This window comes from Pseudophryne corroboree, chromosome 6 (assembly GCF_028390025.1).
Source record: "Pseudophryne corroboree isolate aPseCor3 chromosome 6, aPseCor3.hap2, whole genome shotgun sequence".
In the NCBI taxonomy this organism is placed as follows: domain Eukaryota; kingdom Metazoa; phylum Chordata; class Amphibia; order Anura; family Myobatrachidae; genus Pseudophryne; species Pseudophryne corroboree.
In genome coordinates, this window is record NC_086449.1 from 685651982 (window position 1) to 685659165 (window position 7184).

The following is a 7184-nucleotide window of genomic DNA, read 5'->3' on the forward strand; positions in this document are numbered from 1 at the left end:
GTCGCTTAGCTTAGTCACACAGCTACCTCGGTGCAAATTTTAGGACTAAAAATAATATTGTGAGGTGTGAGGTTTTCAGAATAGACTGAAAATGAGTGGAAATTATGGTTATTGAGGTTAATAATACTATGGGATCAAAATGACCCCCAAATTCTATGATTTAAGCTGTTTTTTAGGGTTTTTTGAAAAAAACACCCGAATCCAAAACACACCCGAATCCGACAAAAAAATTTCGGTGAGGTTTTGCCAAAACGCGTTCGAACCCAAAACACGGCCGCGGAACCGAACCCAAAACCAAAACACAAAACCCGAAAAATTTCCGGTGCACATCGCTAATATATATATATATATATATATAATTATATATACTGTATGTATATATATATATATATATATATATATATATATATATAACACTTGGGTTTAGCACAAAAAATTATATATATATATATATATATATATATATATATATATCTCCAATTGCAGATCAATAAAAGGCAGTCATGAGGCAAAAATACACAGAGAAATACACGTTTCAGAGCAGGCGCCTCCTTTATCAATACAGTATTGGTATGTCTTGATAAAGGGGTCCCAGCTCATTAATTTAATGTGGATTCTATGTCACAGTGATCTTATTTGTTAATGTGGATCCTTTGCCAAAGGGATTTTGTTTTAAATAAAAGTGATTTGCACTATGGGGTAATTCAGAGTTGATTGCAGCAGCAAATTTGTAGAAACTCCAGACTCCTGGAGTAAGATAGTCTAAATACAGAAACATAAGAAGGGGGCGCACATAGGGCCTAATTCAGAGTTGATTGCAGCAGCAAATTTGTTAGCAATTTGGCAAAACCATGGGGGTCATTCCGACCCGTTCGCACACTGCTTTTTCACAGCCGTGTGAACGGATCTGGAATACGTATGCGCAGCAGGCGCGTCGCTGCATGGCGACGGGGAACGCTGGGCAGTGACTGAATCAATGAGGAAAATGATCGCTGCCGGGATCGCAACGAGATTCACAGGAGGAAGGTGTTCCGGGGTGGCAACTGACCGTTTTCTGGGACTGGAGTGGAAAATGCAGGCTGTAAGCACAACCCCCACCTGTGGACGTCGGGCCCTCATACCACCCTCATGGAGTCTGTTTCTGATCTTTTGAGTAGACACATGCACATTTGTGGCTTGCTGGAGGTCATTTTGCAGGGCTCTGGCAGTGCTCCTCCTGTTCCTCCTTGCACAAAGGCAGGGGTAGCGGTCCTAGTGCTGGGTTTTTGCCCTCCTACAGCCTCCTCCACGTCTCCTGATGTACTGGTCTGTATCCTAGTAGCGCCTCCATGCTCTGGACACTAAGCTGACAGACACAGCAAACCTTCTTGCCACAGCTAGCATTGATGCGCCATCCTGGATGAGCTGCACTACCTGAGCCACTTGTGTGGGTTGTAGACTCCGTCTCATGCTACCACTAGAGTGAAAGCACCGCCAGCTTTCAAAAGTGACCAAAATATCAGCCAGAAAGCATAGGAGCTGAGAAGTGGTCTGTGGTCACCACCTGCTGAACAACTCCTTTATTGGGAGTATCTTGCTAATTGCCTATAATTCCCACCTGTTGTCTATTCCATTTGCACTACAGCATGTGAAATTGATTGTCAATCAGTATTGCTTCCTAAGTGGACAGTTTGATTTCACAAAAGTGTGATTGACTTGGAGTTACATTGTGTTGTTTAAGTGTTCCCTTTATTTTTTTGAGCAGTGTATATATATATATATATATATATATATATATAATGGATGTATACATATATATATATATATATATATATACATACATATATGGTTTCCTGCTAATATAATTACATTATGAAATATATATAAACCATGGGTTAGGTGTATTTTAAACTATGTGTAAGAGAATATAAATATTATACATTTGCTATATCATACATCATTGTCTAGTCTGTACTATATTGAATGTCTCCTTTTGGTGGTCTTACTTGGATCATCAAAGGTTTTAAGCAAACAAGGTTCTGGCTTGTGTTTGTGTATGTTATATTGTGTTCTTGTTTGTTCTGACCTCTAGTGTAACAATGACAGTCCAGTATCGACTCAATACACAACTCTCAATTGTTCGTGGTTACAGTCAGGTACATATAAGGTATTTACTTTCCCAACAAAGAAATCCTATGAGTATTTGTGTTCCTGGAGATTCCACATTTGAGTGTGTGTAAGAGAGATTTGCTATTTTGTGACAGTATGATATTTATTAACAAATGCATCTTCTACCGTAATGCCCACAATAACTTGCCGTTATGGTCATTTGCGCCTTACCGTATCGATGCATGCATCGTAGATACATCCATCAATAAATGCCATAGCATATTCTAAATATCGAAATATGCAATTTGACTTTGCATGTCCAGGCATTTGGAGGGCGGATGTCTGACGTCAATTCCAGGACCTGACAGGCTGAAGTGATTGCAGTGATCGGCTGCACAAGCGATCACAGCCCTGCTATGCAAAAATACACTCCCCCATAGGCGGCATCTAGTTGATCGCATGGGCTGCAAAAAGTTGCAGCGTTTGTTCAACTCGGAATGACCCCCATGTGCACTGCAGGTGTGGCAAATATAACATTTGCAGAGAGAGTTAGATTTGGGTGGGTTATTTTGTTTCTGTGCAGGGTAAATACTGGCTGCTTTATTTTTACATTGCAATTTAAATTTCAGTTTGAACACACCCCACCCAAATCTAACTCTCTCTGCACAAGTTATAGAGGCCAATTATGTGCAGGGGCCGTAATGCGCACGCACGTCGTTGCCTGAATGGAAAGAAGAAAGCGATCGCATCGATGATCGCTTGAAGATTGAATGGCAGTGGCCGTTCCTGGGTGGCAACACAGCATCCGGAGCCATTTTCAGGGAGTGATAAGAAAAACGCAGGCGTGTCCAGGGCGGGTGTTTGACGTCAGAGCCAGGACCGAACAGGCTGAAAACGTCACAGCTGGTAAGTAAGTCTAGCCCTCCTTACAAACTGCACAAATGTATTCCCCTTAGCAGGACTGCACAAGCAAATGCAGCCTTGTTATGTGGAAAAACCCACCCCCATAGGCAGAGTATACTAGTTGATCGCACGGGCTGAAAAAAGTAGCTACGTATGATCAACTCGGAATGAGGGCCATGGTTTTGCCCAACTGCTAACAAATTTGCTGCTGAGATCAACTCTGAATTAGGGCCTATGGGGATCATTCCGACCTGATCGCATGCTGCCGTTTTTTGCAGTGCAGCAATCAGGTCACTACTGCGCATTCATATGCACCGCAATGCGCAGGTGCGTCGTACAGGTACAAAGCGGATCATTGCTGGGCAATGGCTTTAACAAAGAATCCATTCGCACAGCCGATCGCAAGAAGATTGAAAGGAAGAAGGCGTTTATGGGTGTCAGCTGACCGTTTTCAGGGAGTGGTTGGAAAAACGAAGGCGTGTCCAAGCATTTGCAGGGCGGGTGTCTGACGTCAATTCCGGGACCGGTCAGGCTGAAGTGATCGCAGCGGCTGAGTAAGTTCAGACCTACTCAGAAACTGCACAAACTATTTTTGTATAGGAAACTCCTTCATGTTACGTCCTAGAACATGCTGCTCCGTATCTCACCTGAAGCCTGATACATGCTGTAAAGCCTCAGGTAAAGCCACCAGGTGCTAGGATTCGATCAGGAGCGTAGGGAGACTGGAGCTGTCCCGGTGGAGTATATGTGTTAAGCCATGTGGTAGCCAGCCCACACAGTTGATTTTTATGGTACCGGAGGTTACTTGGTTTTAGAACATGTTCTTTCAGGTAATTTAAAAAATAAATCTTTTAATGCACTATGGAGTACCTCCACTATTTGTTTTCCTGATTGATTTGCATTGCCCGGTGGACTACGGGATATAATAGAAGAGAGGATGCGGGTCCAAAATTTCACTTCATTGATTAATGGGACTCTGGTGCTTTTAATAAGTTGTATTAGTTAAAAGAATTCATTGTTCTCCACCTCTTTTCTAAGTGTGGACAAACAGTCATCATTGTTATATACTAATTTGGGCGCAGTGAGCATGTTTCTAAATATATATGTATATATATATTTTTAAAATATTAGCGGCACCTATACACCTGACTGAACACTAAAAACACTCAGTATTGATAATGATGCAAATAGAGCAATGCATAAAACAATGGGTGAATAACCTGTATAAGAGGTTCAGATCGTTTACCTCCTATATAGGTTATTCACCCTTTGCTTTATGCATTGACTATTCGCACCTTTATCATTACTGAGTGTTTTTAGTATTTTGTGTAAATGTAATTGTCTTTGTACATAGCCGGCTGTGTCGCTGATTTTTATGTCAATTTTTATGTATACAGTTTATTAGATAAATATATCCTTTATAATAATAAATATAAATGTATAGCATCCATATATTTCTAATTGTGTTTTTTTCTCCATATCAGATGCTATTATCATAGCTAGCTATCAGAACTAGCGCAAAACTCTTATTCTATTCCAGTTTTTACATGATAAAGATAAAGGTACACTTTTATACAGGAACTATAACAAATATTTTACTTATGTCTGCGGCAAAAACACTTTAGAGCCTACTATGCTGTTGGCATTACTATCGCAAAAAATAAACATGAAAAAAGAACATAGGCTTGTGTTAGTGATCGATCAGCCAAACGTATGAGCAAAGCTTGATTTGAACAAATAGTATTTTTCAGTTGCTGAAAACAGGATTTTCTCTATACACCACATCAATTGCTGTATTTTTTTTAAAATAAGCAATTTTAAATTATTTAAACTCTTTATTTTTCCCCAAAATTATTCTCGATTGTTATTGATTTGTAGGTTGCTAAACATTTTAGTGGACCAATTTATCACAACCTACAGCCACTCAGTCGCTGCAGTACCACTTCACATTTCTAATCTGTTCAAAAGAAATAAAAGGAAAAAAAATAACTTGGTATAATCAAGTAACTCAAGACAGAATGTTACAGAACTGTACTACTTCAAAGCAACTACTGTTTCAGATTATTGCCTACAATATCAGGAAACTTAAAAACAGTAGGGATTTATGGGAGAAGCAGTAAATTGGTCAAGTTGATAAAGCCTCTTTTTATGCTTCTTAGAGGGATGAGTTCACAGTCTGACTCACTTTAATATCAACAATGTACATTGCAAATTAAATGATTGCTCTATAATCAGATCACTACAATGTTTTGATGACTAAATTAGACAGTAGTGTTATTAATTTTAAAAAATGGGAAAATTACTTTTTGTTAATGTTCTGTAAAAATTGCTGTTACATCAGTTTTATTTCATTACTGAATTTTCATGGTTTTGATTATGAATAGTTTTTAGCCTGAGCCGTCTGTGGAAAGCCTTCACTCAGAACAGCAACAATAGACCTGTAGACTGAAATGTTAGTAATCTGCCATGTTCTGCATGCATTCCATCCAATCTTATTTGCAAATCAGCAATTTTATTTTAAAGAACTCTAGATCTACAGCCACTGTGTAACCAAAGCCAATCCAATGTTGTCACACCACAAGATTACGGAATCTCTCATTTTTGTGTGTCACTTGTTGGGAAGAAATAACGAGATCCACAAGACATCTACTGGGCTGAGAACAAGGAAAGCATGATGAATAGAGAAGGATAGTTCAAGATAAATAGGTGCATAAAGAAAAAATTATTATTAATAGAGCTACTAAGGAGCTAGAATATAATAATAAAACAACTGCATGATATAAAAATTAAAGCATTTTCAAAACATACTGTAGCATACAGTAATCAATTTGTTCTAATTAAAAATAAATAAGTGTATACTAAAGTTGCCTTGTTTTCTTCATGGAGTCTTTATTTATTTGCCAACATACTCATTCCATGTTAATAAGAAAACTATTGACTAAAATTTGTGGATAGACATTTTATTGCTTTAGATTTCAGGTTGGCAGACTAACACATACATTTAGGAAATGTTATATGAAACATATATACATTACTACTGTACTGTATGTAACTTTTAGATATCACAATAAGAGAGTAGAAAGTAGAAGACTTGTTGGGGAGCACTCTAATACAGACAAACTGTTGTTGTCAAATGCCAATAATTAGACAAAATAAAAATATTTTAATAAATTCTCATTAAAAGATAGTTTAGAGGAGTTCAGTTGATGCCGATATGTGTTAAACAAACAAAGCGAAAATATAAAGAGAAAAATATATACACAATTTATAGCTCAAAGGCTATAATGTAAGCCGAAGTGAGTATAGATTGTAAGCTTGCGAGCAGGGCCTTCCTACCTCTGTCTTTCTGTTTTTACCCAGTTTTGTTCTATTACTGTTGTTCTAATTGTAAATCACAACGGAATATGCTGCTCTATATAAGAAACTGTTAATAAATAAATTAAGAAATAATAAATATGGTCAAATAAAAGTCACAATGTGGTTATAATAATAGCATTATACTGTGAGGAATATGACTGTCATTTATGCTGCATAGATCACAAATGGAAAAATTATTGCAGACAGTTGAATCATAGGTCAAGACCGAGATACCAAAAACTGCTCTTAATAGTGATAAGTAAACAGGCGGCAATTATTGCAGTACCAGGGTGTTCCAAGGTGGTCTCCCATCCAAGTACTGACCCGGCCCTCCACTGCTTGGCTTCCAAGAACAGATGAGATTGGGCATCTCCAGTGGGGTATGTCCGCAGCGCAGATTTTATGCTTACCTTTGTTGTCCCTATATTGTTTGCGATATATGAAAGATCACAAAGGGTAATAAATACTCACAGTAAGTGTGATTTATGTGAAACACATGTGTAAGTGCTAAGAGAAATGGTTATTGAGTATGTGGAAATAATTTTTATCACTATGGATACCACAATACAAAAATGTATGCACAATAACCAATCTTATATACCCACATAGAAATATGGTTAGTCCGCTGTAATTACCAGTAAACAGTAAATTGCATTATTTTCTGTGCAAAATCAATTCTTCTCATGTCTCACTTATATCCCGCATCTTGCCCCACAATGTGGGATGAAGACCATGAAAATAAAAATAGAAAATGAGGTGAGAGTCAGAGAGAGATAAAGTTGCCTAATTGTATGGCGACCAGCGCAAAAATGTCCTATTATACATGTCCTATTATA

The 7184-nt window shown here is 38.0% G+C and overlaps 1 pseudogene; it reads right to left on the reverse strand.

Moving 5' to 3' along the window:
* Positions 1-6622: 6622 nt before the first annotated feature.
* On the reverse strand, positions 6623-6742 carry LOC134937222 (5S ribosomal RNA; annotated as a pseudogene).
* Positions 6743-7184: the final 442 nt, after the last annotated feature.